Here is a 17,459-nt window from a genome sequence, read left to right as displayed (position 1 = left end):
ATGGATAACATTACTGAACAGAATGGAACAAAAGATAAAGCCCTTTTACACCCCCAAGTTCCTAGCTTGGTGCTGGCAGATTAACCCTATCTTTAGTTTCAATGTTGGTTTCAAATGAGCCAAACTGTATCTTCATTCAGTTCACATGTCCACACTTCTCCACTATTGCATTTATGGCAGAAACTATTTTCTTGCCCCAATATCCAAGCTTTCCTTCCTCCTTAGCAACAGAATCCTGTATATGTTATAGCTGCACTGAGCCCAGCCTCCCTTGTAGCTAGGTATGGCCATGGGCCTCCATTCTAATCAATGAGTTTAAGTAGAATTGCTCTGTGGAACTTCAGGCAAATCTCCTTAAAAGTGATTCAGCAGGAAGAAGCTAGTCCTTCTTCCTGGTGCTTGAATGTAATGGCTCTTGAATGTAATGAATCTCCAGCAGCCATTCTGGGATGTGAGATTAAGGATGACAGATAGACAGAATTTGGTCTTTGCTGAACAGAGAACCATGACAGCAACCCACGACTGCCTAAAGATTTTCTAATAGGAGGGAGAAATAAACTTGTATTTTGTTTTTAAACTGTTGAAACTATTCCAAAGGAATATGCTGTGTTAAAATCCAAATACTCTGTGTCAAGCAAGCAAGAAAGAAATTCTAAGTGTTCTGATGAGAATCGGGGTATCTTCCATATCTGGAAGAGTTCTACACATCCACAGCCTTTCCAATCTTTGGAAAATTGCTTGAGAGGTCATTATAAAAGGGAGAAAAAACAAAAAGGGAAAAATTGTCAGCATGCGTTTGAGTAGATCTCCTAATGTTAAGAGCTAGAAAAGGCTTTCTTTAGAGACCTGGGCCATTTCTAACAGCTTCCTTTGAAATCACTAATTATGCTCTAAAAGAGAAGGCATCACTGGAGCCAGAACCAGCAGCCAATTACCCACAAGAAATCACTCACTGTGTGGGCTGCTTTCTCTCTCTGTTCGCATAATTTCAAAATGTAATTTCTAGAATCATGCTAAATACTTGTAAACAGAGATTGGTTTAATTGCAAGGAGGAACAATTTCAGGGGATAAAAATGAGAGTTGTTTCTCATTTGGCAGATAACAGAGCAGTCCTCTTTGGGTCCGACGTGCAGTTCCCATCTGTCTTCCCACCCAAGTCAGGTCCCTCTGTAACTCCCATGAGAGGTGCTGACTCCAGCAGAAGGTAGAGGTTGCTATGGAAAGGGTGTAACACGTGGACTCAGAAGGTATGGGTTCAGATCCCAGCCACAGCACCTACTAGGTTGTTATGATCAGCTAGCAAATTGACTTTCTTGAGTCTCTATTTCCTCATCCCCAAAATGGGACTGCCCCCTGGGCTTAGGAGTGCAAAGCAGGCGATACACACGTGTGAAGTGCTCTAACAGAACGTTGGTTCCATGAGAGTTGTGGCTCAGTTTTATTTCCTTTTACTTTCTCCAGGGTTCTGAACAGTTCTTAGAAGATAATGGGGGTGTGTATCATCTGTACTGCCACAAAATTGTGGCATAACAAACCTTGTGTGTGTGCTCAATGTTGTCTGACTCTCTGCAATCCCATGGACTGTAGACCATGAGGCTCCTCTGTCCAGGACATTTTCCAAGCAAGAGTACTGGAATGGGTTGCCATTTCCTACTCCAGGGGAACTTCCCAACCCAGGGACTGAACCCACTCCTCTTGTATATCCTGCATTGGCAGGCAGATCCTTTACCACTTGTGCCACCTGGGAAGCCCATAACAAAGCGTAAACAGTGGTAATGGCGATCACCACCAACACGGGCTCTTCACAGGCCTGCAGGGTCTAGTTGATTTGGGCTGGGCCGGGTTTGTCTTCACTGGACTGGTTCATGCTTCTGCCTCAGCTGGGGCAAGCCTGATCCATGGTTTTGCATTCGCCTCTGGAGCCTAAGGGCTGGTCCTTCTCATGGTGATGGCGGAAGCATAAGATGAAGCAAGATGGCATGCCTGTGCCTTGTCTGCTGTTGTCCCATTGGTCAAGGGCAAAAGCCTACACCCAAGGGTGGGAATTTCACTCTGCCCTCAGTACAGGAAGAGACTGCAGAGTTACATGCCAAAGGTCATGGATGGATGGAGGGCAAAGAATTGGACCATTAATGCAATCTGCCACAAGATGCGATCAACTACTGGGTTAGCAAAAAAGTTCATTTGGGTTTTTCCATAAGACGTTGCTTACGAATGAACATTTTGGCCGACCCAATATCTACCGCTGACATGAATATATAGGTTTTTTGAATGTAGGAGGACAAAGGTGAGATAGTTGAGGTTCTTAAAGCAGACCCTCTCCTTGCCCATCAAGGGTCTCCTTCTCCCATGCTCATAATCCTTTAATTAATGGTAGGAAAACCAGCTACATGACCTGACAAAGCCATGCAGAAAAAGAAATTCACTGCAATCCTTCTCTCTTGGAGTTCCCTCCTTTCTCTCTAGCCGTTCCTGTTTGCTCCTCCAAACACCCAATCTAAGTGTTTTCAGCTCAGTCTCGACTAATTGTTGCTAAGATTTCAATTCCCTCCAATGTGCTACCTAGAGACCTTGCACCAATTTAAAGGGTAGAGGGACAAACAAAGTGGAGAAAACCTTTCTGTCTTTCCATCACAGGCAGTCCTTAGACAGCTTCTTGAGTTGAAACAAAGAATCATTTAAAATCATAGTAATTATTTTTTAAAAACCAAAACTGAAGCTGTTCATGGTGGCTCCCTTGAGGAGTTAGAAAAGAGGTAGTCAAGGGATAAGAAACCTGCTTTGGGCTTCCCAGGTGGCTCAGTGGTAAAGAATCCACCTGCCAGTGAAGGAGACATAGGTGACGCAGGTTTGATCCCTGGGCCGGAAAGACCCCCTGGAGAAGGAAATGGCTCAGTTCAGTTCAATTCAGTTCAGTTGCTCAGTCGTGTCCGACTCTTCGAGATCCCATGGATTGCAGTATGCCAGGCCTCCCTGTCCATTACCAACTTCCAGAGTTTATTCAAACTCATATCCGTTGAGTCAGTGATGCCATCCAACCATCTCATCCTCTGTCGTCCCCTTCTCCTCATGCCTTCAATCTTTCCCAGCATCAGGGTCTTTTCCAATGAGTCAACTCTTCGTATCAGGTGGCCAAAGTATTGGAGTTTCAGCTTCAGCATCAGTCCTTCCAATGAACACTCAGGACTGATCTCCTTTAGGATGGACTGGTTTGATATCCTTGCAGTCCAAGGGACCCTCAAGAGTCTTCTCCAACACCACATTTCAAAAGCATCAATTCTTTGGCCCTCAACTTTCTTTATAGCCCAACTCTCACATCGATACATGACTACTGGAAAAACCATAGCCTTGACTAGACAGACCTTTGTTGGCAAAGTAATGTCTCTGCTTTTGAATATGCTGTCTAGGTTGGTCAGAACTTTCCTTCCAAGGAGTAAGCATCTTTTAATTTCATGGCTGCAGTCACCATCTGCAGTGATTTTGGAGCCCCCCAAAAAAAGTCTGCCACTGTTTCCCCATCTATTTTCCATGAAGTCATGGGACCGGATGCCATGATCTTCATTTCTGAATGTTGAGCTTTAAGCCAACTTTTTCACTCTCCTCTTTCACTTTCATGAAGAGGCTCTTTAGTTCTTCTTCACTTTCTGCCCACTTCAATATTCTTGCCCGGAGAATCCCATGGACAGCCTGGTGGGTTACAATCCAAAGAGTCAGAAAAGACTTAGCAACTGAGTTGGTGAAGGACAGGGGAAGCCTGGTGTGCTGCAGTCCATGGGGTTGCAAAGAGTCAGACATGACTGAGCAACTGGACACATATATATATGTATATATATATATATATATGATGATGCGATTCCCTGTAGCTCAGCTGGTAAAGAATCCACCTGCAATGAAGGAGACCCTGGCTTGATTCCTGGGTCAGGAAGATCCCCTGGAGAAGGGATAGGCTGCCCACTCCAGTATTCTTGGGCTTCACTGGTGGCTCCCCTGGTGGCTCAGACAGTAAAGAATCCGCCTGCAATGCAGGAGACCTGGGTTTGATCCCTGGGTTGGGAAGAGCCCCTGGATGAGGAAATGGCTACCCACTCCAGTATCCCTGCCTGGAGAATCCCATGGACGGAGGAGCTTGGTGGGCTACTGTCCACGGGGTCGCAAAGAGTTGGACACGACTGAGCGACTTCAGTTTCACTTTCCAGTATCCCTGCCTGGAGAATCCCCACAGACAGAGAAGCCTGGCAGGCTACAGTCTATGGGGTTGCAAAGAGTCAGACATGACTGAGTGACTAAGCACATATAAGATGATGGAGGAGATATTCCCTTTGTGTTTTATGCCTTCCCGTGCTGTTGGAGGTGGGGAGGAAGTCTAACATGTTATTTTTATAATACTTTTTTTTTAAGAGGCTTGAAGAAGCAGTTTGTGAAACGCCCTTCTTGGATGTGTGTTTTCAAGCCCCGGAGAGATGAAGCAAGTGCTGCAGGAAGCAAATCCTGTGTTGAATGGAGGCTTGCCTCCCCTCCTCACAGAGCCTCTATTTTGAACAAGAAAAAGAACCATTCACCCTATTCCATAATAATATGGAAGAGAGCATGAACGGAATTAATATTCTCATCTGCTCACCTAGAACGGAATGTCCCCGAGTGAGTAACAGAGCAATGACTACCAACGCTGAATGAGCAAACTAGTTAGGCAGATGGGGAAGTCTTGTTGTACTACTGATTTGGGGGCTCTTTCGCTTGTCTTTTCCATTTCTTCCCGCCTCCTTCAGGCTTCCTGTGGGCCTGGGTTTGTATAAAGAGTGTGTTTGGAGGAACATATTCTGGGAAGGCACAGGCCTCTTTTTAGAATTTGCAATTTGGTTTTTAAATGTTGCCATCCAGCAGGAAGGCACAGTAGGAAAAGGCATAGGAGATAAGAGAGATTTTTTTGGAAAATGCTGTTCATGGCTCTCATTTGGGTAAGGCTTGGATGGCTCTGTTCTCAAGGTTTATTTCTGCTGCAGAGTTTAAGACTGTGGACAACCTGCTCAGAGTTTTACTTTGCATAATGGCTGGATAGGGTCCTTCGGCTACTGAGTCCAGCTCTGACATCACAGCTGATCTGAAAGCTGCTGACTTTCTCCTGGGGGGAGACCAGGCCCAGCCTCCTCTGAAATGATGAGAGAACAGACCTCAGGAGTCTGAGTTCCTCACAAAAACCTGCTGAGTGTGTGATGTAGTTGTGTGTGCTGGAGTGGAGGCACTTGGGCAGAGAAAATTCCAGAGCAAAATGACTTTTCTGAAGAATCTGCCTTGCGTTCTCGTCGCTCAGGCCAGAGTGAACAGAGCAAACCATAAAAAGGAAAGCTCCAGCCCCCAATAAACTAAGACAAATTGACACAGGCTGGGACCTGGGCTGGTTTGCTGCAGTGCTCACACGGGCACACACCTTTCCTCCAGCAACAAAATACAAAGAAACGATCTGGGACTAAAATAACTGCATGCTTGGTAGCTGGGGCAAAAGTATGGACAAAAGATACAAAGAGACCAAAAAACCCAACTGCTACTTTTGAAGAGCCAGGAGGAAAAGCAGGGTACTGCACACGCCGCTTGCTCACACCACCACAGAGGGATGGGCAAAGCATCTAAGCTTCTCCTCCTGCCAGACCCCTGGACACACACCTACCCTTACCCCGTATTAGGAACAAGCTCCCTGCCCTCTACTTCCTCAGAGATTTTGCTCCTTGCTGCTGCCCTGGAGGGGAGGTGGGCCGAGGGGGTGGTGGGTGGGAAGGGGTTGGGAGGTTGTAAAAGCCTTGCTTGAATTTCTTTTCTGGCTTCTAGTCAATTTCTATTGATTGCAGAAGGCCAAGAACCCTGGTTAGTATCAAAATGACCACATGCCTCAAAGTCACTCTGACCTTGCAGCCACTCATAATGGGCCCGGAGTGCCGGGTGACCTTGAAACTCACAACTTGGCCAAAATCTTTTGTTAACTGGGAGCCACAAGTGTTGGGTTGGTTGTCAGTTGGCTCAGGGCCTGGGAAGGAGAAAAGGGTTTGCTTGAGCCCAGGTCACAGTCCCAGGTCCTTCCCACCAGCCTTGCTTGCTTTGCCTTTGCGGAGATTTTCAGTCTATTGCAGCATCTCCCCATTAAAGTAAATAGTGCTTTCCCAAGAGCACATCTTCGATATTTCTGCAATTGTGCCATAGCCAGCTAATGTGTGATGCTGTAGTTTAATAGTCTATTAAAACTCAGCACTGCACATTAAAATCTCTACTGTATCACTGCGGATCTACTTAACAAAGGCGAGGTCCCCAGAAAGCACTATACACTTGCTGAGAGTTGCTGCAACAGAACAGAGGAAGTCTCTTAGGGCAGAAAAATTTAAAGGGGAAATGAGGTGGAGATAGGCCAATAAACACCTTCCCTCTGCTCCCTCCCCTTGCAGAGCAACCCCTTTGCCTGCCTGGAAGGGACACAGTCTGCTGGTACTCTAGATGGAGGCTGGAAATTCTTAAGAGTTTACCACCAAATCCCTTCAGATCAAATCTCATCACTCAGATCTTTATTTGGAAGCACTTCAGTTTCCCTTCTCTCCTTCTCAGAGACAGGGTTCAGGAAATCTGCCCCCAGCTGGGAAATTACACCAGCCGTTCCTCCCTCCAGAACAATTGCTGGGGCGGAGGAATTCTTCAAACAGCTGTAAATCCTCCCACCAACAACTTCCTCCTTCAGAAACTACAACAGAGCCCCACATCAAAGCCTCCCTTCAGCTGCCAAGAGGAAGAATCAATAGTTTAACAGAAAGGAAGCAATGTGGTTACTGGGTGTGTGGTGTAAACACCTGTATTGCAAATAACCCAAATGTCACCTAAGAGACAGGAGAAGCAAATTCCTGGTGCTTTGGATTCTGAGGAGCCCCAGGGAGGAATTCCCACATGTGAGCAGTCAGAAGACCAGCAGTGGCTTTGCTGCAGAGGTGGGAAAGCAAGGGAAGATGGAGAGAAGAGGATGTGTGTTTAGAGTGGGATGTTCAGAGCCAAAGGCCTGGGGAGAGAAAAAAAGTGGAGATGTGGTGAAACCACACGACTCAGATGGGACTGAAACCCACAGTCTTTTCATTGAGATCACATGCCCCGTCTCAGGACTTAATGAAGCCTTCGTTCTTCACGTCTCATCACAGAAAAAATTCAGTGAGAGACAAAGTGATAGGTAAGAAGTGCTTTCATTTAGAGTGATAACACATTCCATGGACAGAATACAGCCTGTCTCAAAGAGGCAAGAACGCCCTGAGAGAAACACACTTCACAGAACGGCATGGGCCGTCTCAGGAGGCGAGAGGCCCTAAATATGAGGTGGTTAGTTTTTATGGGCTGGGTAATTTCATCAGACCAGTCAATCCTAAAGGAAATCAGCCCTTAATATTCATTGGAAGGACTGAGGCTGAAGCTGGAGCTCCAATACTCTGGCCATCTGATGCAAAGAGCAGACTCATTGGAAAAAACCCTGATGCTGGGAAAGATTGAGGGCGGGAGGAGAAGTGGGCGACAGAGGATGAGATGGTTGGATGGCATCATTGACTCAAAGGACCTTGAGTTTGATCAAACCCCAGGAGATAGTGAAGGACAAGGAAGCCTCACGTGCTGCAGTCTTTGGGGTCACAAAGAGTCGGACATGACTGAGCAACTGAACTGAGTGGGAGGATTATTCCAACAATGTTGGAAAAGGGGCAGCTATTTCCAGGAATTGGGCCACTGCCCACTTTTTGGCTTTTTGTGGTCAGCCTTGGAATTGTCATAGCACTCGTGGGTGTGTCATTTAGCAGCTAGTGTATTACATGAACTTATAATGAGTCTCAAGATCTACTGCAAGTTGAATCTTCTGTCATCTTGGATCTAGTTGATTCTAACGAGTTTATGTTGTATCCTCAAGGGCTATGCCATCTTTAAGAGGTTATGCCCTGCCCACTTCCCTCCTGTTTCAGTGAGAGGCATACATATTGGAGTGGGCATCAGGAGCTCTGCCAAGCTCCATGCCATCACCAGGCACTGATGGCTCAATCTGATAACCTTGGGATCTTCATCCACCTGAGAAAACCAGAATATGGCAACCCAAAGTGTGTCCCTTTGACATAAAAATTATTTTGAGCTGAAAGTAACTCAAAAAAGCAGTAAATGCAGATAAATCTTCCCCTTTTCTGCTTAAAGGCAGGAAATAAATTCTCCTGGAGACAGACTCTTATCATTCCAGGGAAGTCACCGGAGGAATCTGCAGACAGACCTTGATAAACTAACCCTTATCTTCTTTCTAAGAAGGAAGATAAGGGCTCCTTAGCCTTAACTGGACCACCCCCAACTGAAACTCCTTTGTCTTGTCAATTCTTTACAAATGTATCATTTCTTGGCCTAAAAGGCATAAAAGCTTCCTACTCTGGTCACTTCTGGTCTTCATTTTTTCATGAAGGCTCCCATGTACATGTACAAATTCAATAAAATGAATATGCTTTTCTCCTGTTAATCTGATTCGTCAGTTGCATTTTCAGACCCATCCAGTGTCTGAGAGTTGAGGGACATTTCCTTCCCTATAAAGGATGCTCTCAAAGTTTCCCTCCAGCTCTTTCACCTACATAGCAGATGAGAGGGAGGGAGAGAGGGGGACAGAGCGTAGGGGTGTCCATCTTTGATCATAGTGTTTTTTAATTCTTAGTGCCACCTAATTTATTAGACTACTATGACTGTGTGGATCACAATAAACTGGAAAATTCTGAAAGAGATGGGAATACCAGACCACCTGACCTGCCTCTTGAGAAATCTGTATGCAGGTCAGGAAGCAACAGTTAGAACTGGACATGGAACAACAGACTGGTTCCAAATAGGAAAAGAAGTACGTCAAGGCTGTATATTGTCACCCTGCTTATTTAACTTATATGCAGAGTACATCATGAGAAACGCTGGACTGGAAAAAACACAAGCTGGAATCAAGATTGCCAGGAGAAATATCAATAACCTCAGATATGCAGATGACACCACCCTTATGGCAGAAAGTGAAGAGGAACTAAAAAGCCTCTTGATGAAAGTGAAAGTGGAGAGTGAAAAAGTTGGCTTAAAGCTCAACATTCAGAAAACGAAGATCATGGCATCCAGTCCCATCACTTCATAGGAAATAGATGGGGAAACAGTGGAAACAGTGTCAGACTTTATTTTTCTGGGCTCCAAAATCACTGCAGATGGTGACTGCAGCCATGAAATTAAAAGACGCTTACTCCTGGGAAGGAGACAGCGTATTCAAAAGCAGAGGCATTACTTTGCCAGCAAAGGTTCGTCTAGTCAAGGCTATGGTTTTTCCTGTGGTCATGTATGGATGTGAGAGTTGGACTGTGAAGAAGGCTGAGCACAGAAGAATTGATGCTTTTGAAGTGTGGTGTTGGAGAAGACTCTTGAGAGTCCCTTGGACTGCAAGGAGATCCAACCAGTCCATTCTGAAGGACATCAGCCCTGGGATTTCTTTGGAAGGACTGATGCTAAAGCTGAAACTCCAGTACTTTGGCCACCTCATGCGAAGAGTTGACTCCTTGGAAAAGACTCTGATGCTGGGAGGGATTGGGGGCAGGAGGAGAAGGGGACGACAGAGGATGAGATGGCTGGATGGCATCACTGACTCGATGGACGTGAGTCTGAGTGAACTCCGGGAGTTGGTGATGGACAGGGAGGCCTGGCAAGCTGCAATTCATGGGGTCGCAAAGAGTCAGACATGACTGAGCGACTGAACTGAACTGAACTGATGATGTCTATAGTGGTTCCATGTCAAAAAGTCATAGCTAGCTTCAACTTGTGATAAAACTGTGTTTCTGGAGCAAAGCACCAAGCTATCTAGATTTGGTAATGTTGGGGGAGTGTGTAATTTCCTCAGTTCTGTCTCGTCACAACAAAAATTTGAAGCGACGCACCAGTGTTACAGCTCTGTGTTATAGCTCAGTTTTATTTAGAAAATAAAGGAAAATACATCCTTGAGGCGTGAGGGCATGCTGACCCAAAAGACGCTGAGAGAAGAGAGAGAGCCCCCCCCCCCTCCCCCAGCCCTTTGGCTCCTCTTTTTATATGTTTTTTCCTCCCCCTGGGCCTGCCCTATGTAAATTGGGCTAGCCAGGAGTGCTGTTTGTTCTACCTGAGGTCCTCACTCCAGTCCTCAGACCTTCCTTTGTTCTATTTTCAAGGGCTTTTCCCTTTCTTGTCTTTTAGCCACTGCCATTCTGGACTCCCGTTTCCTATTCTAACTACCTAACAGTAATTTAAACCAAGTGTGTTTTCTCCCTGAATGCAAACACTTGACCCACCTTTGACAAGTGATGATCCAGAAAGCAACCATGGTTCCACCTCCTCCTGACTCCATGTGGAGACTTCAGTGGCCCCAGAGCTTGCCAAGGTCATCATTTTCTGTGGCTTTCTCTTCAGATATTTTCCCCAAGATGCCAGCTGGGGCAGGGAGAGCAAGTTGCTGGAGTTTTACCAATCATCCAATTCTTCTCAGATCTCACATAACTGACATGGTTTTGTGTGCTGACTCCACTCTTGGCTTCCTCTTACCTCTCGAACAGCTGGTCTCCAAGGTCCTCACCTGCTTACCTTTAATTTCATCTAAGTATGTATCTTATTGTAGTGTACAGTTGGAATTACTTGAAATCCTATTGAGAATAAGGTGGATACAAACACATGAACAACCCCTTGAGCTCTTCCTCCCCCAGTTGTACATGCAGGTGTATGAAACAGGGGGATTAGGATGATAAGAAAAGATGGCTAAAGTACAATTGCCTTGAGGGACTTTGCTGGTGATCCAGTGGTTAAGATTTTGCCTTCCAAGGCAGAGGTACAGGTTTGAACCCTGCTCAGGAAGCAACAGCTTCCCATGTGTTATCTCACTGAGTCCTTACAATGATCCTCCCAGACAGGGCTTGTTTCTATGTTATAGATGGAGAAACTGAGGCAGAAATGGGTTAAGTAACAGGCTGCAGGATGCAGAGTTGATGCTTTTGAACTGTGGTGTTGGAGAAGACTCTTGAGAGTCCCTTGGATTGCAAGGAGATCAAACCAGTCAATCCTAAAGGACAGTCAATCCTAAAGGACATCAACCCTGAATATTCAGTGGAAGGACTAATGCTGAAGCTGAGGCTCCAATACTTTGGCCACCAGATGCAAAGAGCTGACTCATTGGAAAAGACCCTGATGCTGGGGAAGATTGAAGGCAGGAGAAGAGGATGACAGATGGTTGGATGGCATCCCCAACTCGATGGACACAAGTTTGAGCAAGCTCTGGGAGATGGTGAAGGACAGGGAAGCCTGGCATGCTACAGTCTACGGGGTCACAAAGAGCCGGACATGACTGAGCCCCAACTGAACAACAACAAAATGGGCTGCAGGATGCACACCAGCAAGGGACAAAAATTAATATTTCAATTTCTGATCATTTTCTTACATTACATTATGGGGCCACTTAGTCCATTAAAAACTATAAAATCATGAATAAGCCAGTGTCTTCTCCCTCAAGCCATGTAAAATTTGGAAGGCAGAGGAAGAAAGTCCAGGAATGTCTACCGCATAAATAAGGGACAAGGAAGGACAAAACAAGTTGTCTCCAGGAAGCTGTTTCCTCTGAAGTTTCTGAGGTTGGAGGGAGGTAGGAAGCAGGCCCTGCTCCCTGCTCCAGGACCCACCACATTCTTAAGTCTAGAAATGTCCCAGATAGTCAAACAGGGCTACCCTGTGTCCTCAAGAAGGCCTCAGATAATTGTAATACTATCTGTTTGTCTTTAGGTGAAAGCTGACAAATGGAAGAAGTGAGGGCTCTACCCACAAACCCAAGGAAAGGGCATTCAAAGAGGAATGCCCTTATCTCTGCCCCCAGCTGTGAGGCTGATTGATGCTGTTAAAATTCCCAGGAGTCTGTGCTATCAGCATTTCTGGTGGTGTTGGAGTTGGGGATGTGCAGGGAGGGAGGGAGGGATGGGGGAAGTGGAAAGTGAGAGAAGCTGCCTGGGAAATGCTTGGAGATTCCCTTCTTGAAATAGTCCAGGTGGGAGAGGTGATAACCAGGAATGAAAATGCATGATACAAAGGATATTACGGCTGGTGCCCACGATAGTGTGGGGTAGGTGAGGTCCAAAGACCAACGTCTGAAAAATACTTTGCTTGCTAACGTAGATGCAAGAACTGTGCACCAAGTCTCTAAATAAGAATAATCAAAGTAAATGCAAAAGTCTCATTCCTCAGGCCCCTCTTTAGGTTGCCAGCCCAGAATGGGAGGAGAATTGAGGAATAAAAGACCTGCGCTCCAGTCTATCACCTGTGCGGCCTTGGGAAATCGTCTTATAACCTCTTTCATCTAGATTGCTCATCATCAACTTTAGTCTTATTATTAAAGCAGAAGCCAGGGAGGTGAAGGCACTGTGCATGCTGTGGAGTGCATGATGGAAAATGCCTGTTTATCACAAGCCGGGTTTAGCTGTGAGAGGTCCATACTTTGGGCCATTTTCAATAGATATCCTGTGATCTTGCCCAGCTGCTGTGGCTCCCTTGGAACTCACTTCAAGGGGGTCCATATAGCATGTGGTCCAGGAGTTCTCAGATGCCCTCGGCAACTTGCACAGGGCTCTGCCAGGGAAAAGCTAATGAACTTACTCCCAAGAGATCTACATGCCATCAACAGAGGGACCCCCCCAAAACTCTGCTTTCTGAATGAATTCTTTGTCAGCAAGTCCATGCAGGGATGAGGCCTGGAAGAGAAACTGCAGTGTGGTGTAGTTTGTCCTTTGTCCAGGCAAATAGAATGGATCAGGGAACATTTTTAAAGGGGACCCTGGTTTCCTCTCTGCCAAGTCAGTTCAGTTCAGTTTAGTCGCTCAGTCTTGTCTGACGCTTTGTGACCCCATGGACTGCAGCACGCCAGGCTTCCCTGTCCATCACCAACTCCCAGAGCTTGCTCACATTCATGTCCATTGAGTCGGAGATGCCATTCAACCATTTCATCCTCTGTCGTCCCCTTCTCCTCCTGCTTTCGATCTTTCCCAGCATCAGGGTCTATTCCAATGAGTCAGTTTTTTGCAATAGGTGGCCAAAGTATTGGAGCTTTAGCTTCAGCATCAGTCCTTCTAATGAATATTCAGGACTGATTTCCTTTAGGATTGACTGATTTGATCTTGCAGTCCAAGGGACTCTCAAGGGTCTTCTCCAACAACATAGTTCAAAAGCATCAATTCTTCAGTGCTCAGCTTTCTTTATGATCCAACTCTCACATCCATATATGACTACTGAGAAAACCATAGCTTTGACTAAGGTCTCTGGTGTCTAGGTTTGTCATAGCTTTTCTTCCAAGGAGCAAGTGTCTTTTAATTTCATGGCTGTGATTTTGGAGCCCCCCAAAATAAAGTCTGTCACTGTTTCCACTGTTTCCACATCTATTTGCCATGAAGTGATGGGACCAGATGCCCTGATCTTCATTTTTTGAATGTTGAGTTTTAAGCCAACTATTTCTCTCTCCTCTTTCACTTTCATCAATAGGCTCTTTAGTTCCTCTTTGCTTTCTACATAAGGGTGGTGTCATCTGCATATCTGAGGTTATTGATATTTCTCCCAGCAATCTTGATTCCAGCTTGTGCTTCATCCAGCCTGGCATTTGCATGATGCACTCTGCATGTAAGTTAAATAAGCAGGGTGATAATATACAGCCTTGATGTACTCCTTTCCCGATTTGAAACCAGCCTGTTTTTTCATGTCCAGTTCTAACTGTTTCTTCTTGACCTGCATAAAGATTTCTCAGGAGGCAGGTAAGGTGGTCTGATATTCTGATCTCTTGAAGAATTTTCCAGTTTGTTGTGATCCACACAAAGACTTTAGCATAGTCAATAAAGCAGAAGTAGATGTTTTTCTGGAACTCTCATGCTTTTTTGATGATCCAACAGATGTTGGCAATTTGATCTCTGGTTCCTCTACCTTTTCTAAATCCAACTTGAACATCTGGAAGTTCTCTGTTCACGTACTGTTGAAGCCTGGTTTGGAGAATTTTGAGCATTACTTTGCTAGTGTGTGAGATGAGTGCAATTGTGCAGCATTTTGAACATTCTTTGGCATTGCCTTTCTTTGGGATTGGAATGAAAACTGAACTCTTCCAGTCCTGTAGCCACTGTTGAGTTTTCTAAATTTGCTGGCATATTGAGCACAGCACTTTCACAGCATCATCTCTTAGGATTTGAAATAGCTCAGCTTGATTTCCATCACCTCCACTGTGTTTGTAGTGATGCTTCCTAAGGCCCACTTGACTTTGCAGTCCAGGATGTCTGACTCTAGATGAGTGATCACACCATCGAGGTTATCTGGGTTATTAAAAACTTTTTTGTACAGTTCTTCTGTGTATTCTTGCCACCTCTTCTTCATAATTTCTGTTTCTGTTAGGTCCACAGGAGCTCAATTTGACATCATCCATTCTTACCAGGGATGCAAAATAGTCTATTCTTTGGACTAGCTGGATAGACAGTGCAGCATCAGATGCCATCTCTCCTTGGGCCTTTTTAGGCAGGTAATTCAGGGTACAGACCAGCATTTCTCATCACCAGTCACTGTGATTGGTCTTACAAGCTCTTCTCTGTGAGCAAGTGCCTAGGTGCCTCTCTGAGTCCTTTATTCCGAAGTGAAGAGCCTGGCCCTTGTTCCCTACTCAGTTTTCCTCACTGCTGTCTCCTCCAGGTTTCTGACCCACAGAATACAAAGGTGTAACCAGCCCAACCCCCTCAGTCCTTTTGGTACTGAACTAAACTTGGGTCTACTTGCCCACACATTGTAAAGCCAATCTACCAACACCAGGTTGTGGTGGAGGAAAGTGTAGCATTATCACAGGAACCCAGCAGGAGTCCAGGGCAGCTAGTGCTTAAAATACCAGAACTCCCTGATGGGTTTCAGAAAGGCATTTTTGACTGCCAGGTGAGGGAGGGAGGGTCCCAGGATCTGGGATCAGCTTGTGTACAGTTCTCTGATTGGCTGATGGTAAGAACATGGCAGAACTGTGTCACGGGGGTTAACACTTGATCTTTAGGCTCCAGTGAGCCTAGGGGCTTTGGGGTGGGGGTGGGGGTGGGAGTGGGGGTGTTGCACAGTTTTCCTGAGTAAGAAAACTCAGGAAGTGAGCATCAGATTCTGTTATCTGGGTACTTTGGAGAGGAGCTACAGCTGAGGATAAGGGGAGGGGCTGTCCTGGGGAGGCCCCATAGGGTTCTGCTGAGTTACTTTCCTCCTGGGAACCTTCAGTATGCCCCTTCTGCTGCTGCTGCTGCTGCTGCTGCTAAGTCACTTCAGTCGTGTCTGACTCTGTGAGACCCCATAGACGACAGCCCACCAGGCCCCGCCGTCCCTGGGATTCTCCAGGCAAGAACACTGGAGTGGGTTGCCATTTCCTTCTCCAATGAATGAAAGTGAAAAGTGAAAGTGAAGTCGCTCAGTCTGTCTGACTCTTTGAGACCCCATGGACTGCAGCCCACCAGGCTCCTCCATCCATGGGATTCTTCAGGCAAGAGTACTGGAGTGAGGTGACATTGATTAGTCCCCCTTCCTATCCCCCTTTACAGTTGTCATTTCTCTTCTACTGAAACCTGTCTCCGGAAAAGAAAAGGTGGTGTATCTACTGAACCCATTGCACTGGCAGGCACACTGCGTTTCTTTTCTGATGTCTTTAGCTGAAGAGGCTCCCTCCCCACCTTTCCTCCCCTACCCTCTCTTCCTTTCCTTCCCCCCTCCCTCCCCCTTTCTTGTCCTCTTTCAGAGCTCCACCTATTCTACTTTGGCGTTGAAAGAAACACCAGATGTGCACTTTGGTTTCTGAGAGGAAGATGTGAGTGATAGAACCTGGATGTCTTGGGGGAGGGGGCGGGGGTTGCTCCCTCTGGGATGAATCTTTTTTTTTTTTGGCAGACAGCCATTGTATAGGATGAAATAAATCAATGCTGCTGAAGATTACAAATACTGTGGTACAGATGGGCAGCAACAGCACTGACCAGACAATGCTTGTAACTATCCTCCAGCCCAACAGGCGCCACAGGATGTCCCGCGACCCTCGGGGGCAGGGCCGACTCGCAGCCGGGGCCATGGTGATGGCGGCCCCTACTCTGAGGGCTGCAGGATACCTGGGATGAATCTTGACAGATGGGAGGTGGGGGATGGGAGAGAGCTCTGTGGTCAGGAGGAACCCAGTTGTGCCTGGCCGACTGGAGTGGAAGCACATCGTGTGTGTGTGTGTGTGTGTGTGTGTGTGTGTGTGTGAGAGAGAGAGAGAGAGAGAGAGAGCGAGAGAGAGCGCGCGCGCATGCTCACTACTCTTTGAGACCCGCCATGGGCTGTAGTGTAGCCCCTCAGGCTCCTTTGTCCGTGGGATTCTCCAGGCAAGAATACTGGAGTGGGTTGCCATTTCCTCTTCCAGGGGATTTTCCTGACCCAGGAAAACCAGCGTCTCTGGAGTCTCCTGAATTGGAGATTATTTACTGCTGAGCCACCTTGCTGCTGCTGCTGCTGCTGCTAAGTCGCTTCAGTCCTGTCCGACTCTGTGCGACCCCATAGACGGCAGCCCACCAGACTCCCCCGTCCCTGGGATTCTCCAGGCAAGAACACTGGAGTGGAGTGCCATTGCCTTCTCCAATGCAGGAAAGTGAAAAGTGAAAGTGAAGTCGCTCAGTCATGCCTGACTCATAGCGACCCCATGGACTGCAGCCCACCAGGGTCCTCTGTCCATTGGATTTTCCAGGCAAGAGTACTGGAGTGGGGTGCCATTGTCTTCTCCGAGCCACCTTGGGGAAGCCCCAAAAGCACATCCTGGAGACTGTCTTCTCAACTGACCTACCCCACCTGCCTTTGACCTTCACCCACTCCCCACCTGCACCTCTCACTGTTTTGCCCCTATCTCTGCTTTTCTAGAGAAGAAGACCAAGATAAGCCTCTTATTTTACTGTGAGTGAAGTTGCTCATTTACTTCTCCTCAGAGGGATTTGAAATATCGCGAGAATTGCGGCCTCTATATTTGTTCAGTAAGTAGGTTTGTGAGGAAGCGGACACCTGTGTGGCGCGGTCACTTCCCTGCTCCTAAAAGCCCACTGCAGACCCTCTTCTATCCTGAGCTGGTATTGGCTGTTCTGTATACAGAGTTTCAATCATTTTAGAAACCTTGGGGGGGCGGTGGGATTCAGGGAGAACAATTTGGCTTTTCCAGACCGGAAGAGGCTCTTCTCTGTTCATTGACTAAAAACTTGCTCAGAAAGAAGAAATCCGAGCAGGGGCAGTTCAGCCTCTGTGAGGACTCCTGTTCTCTTTCTCTCTTCCCTTTTTCACTCTCTCAAGACAATATCATCAATAACAGAACTTATAAAAAAATGAACTGCAGAGAGCGTGAGAAGTCTGGAGACGGGCTTTTTCTCTGCATTGCTCCTCTTGTGGAAGTTTACTGTTATAT

The 17,459-nt window shown here is 46.5% G+C and overlaps 1 long non-coding RNA gene across 1 annotated transcript in view; it reads left to right on the top strand.

The window, feature by feature from the left end:
• The window catches only part of LOC132342578 (uncharacterized), a 31,598-nt gene that overhangs the window by 13,755 nt on the left and 384 nt on the right, over positions 1 to 17,459 (top strand). The window contains exon 3 of the long non-coding RNA XR_009490993.1: positions 16,928 to 17,037. This is a non-coding gene — a long non-coding RNA (uncharacterized lncRNA). The remainder of the gene's footprint in view (positions 1 to 16,927; positions 17,038 to 17,459) is intronic.

The sequence above is a fragment of the Bos taurus genome, chromosome 17 (assembly GCF_002263795.3).
Source record: "Bos taurus isolate L1 Dominette 01449 registration number 42190680 breed Hereford chromosome 17, ARS-UCD2.0, whole genome shotgun sequence".
In the NCBI taxonomy this organism is placed as follows: Eukaryota; Metazoa; Chordata; class Mammalia; order Artiodactyla; family Bovidae; genus Bos; species Bos taurus.
This window is presented reverse-complemented; position numbering and strand designations above follow the sequence as displayed.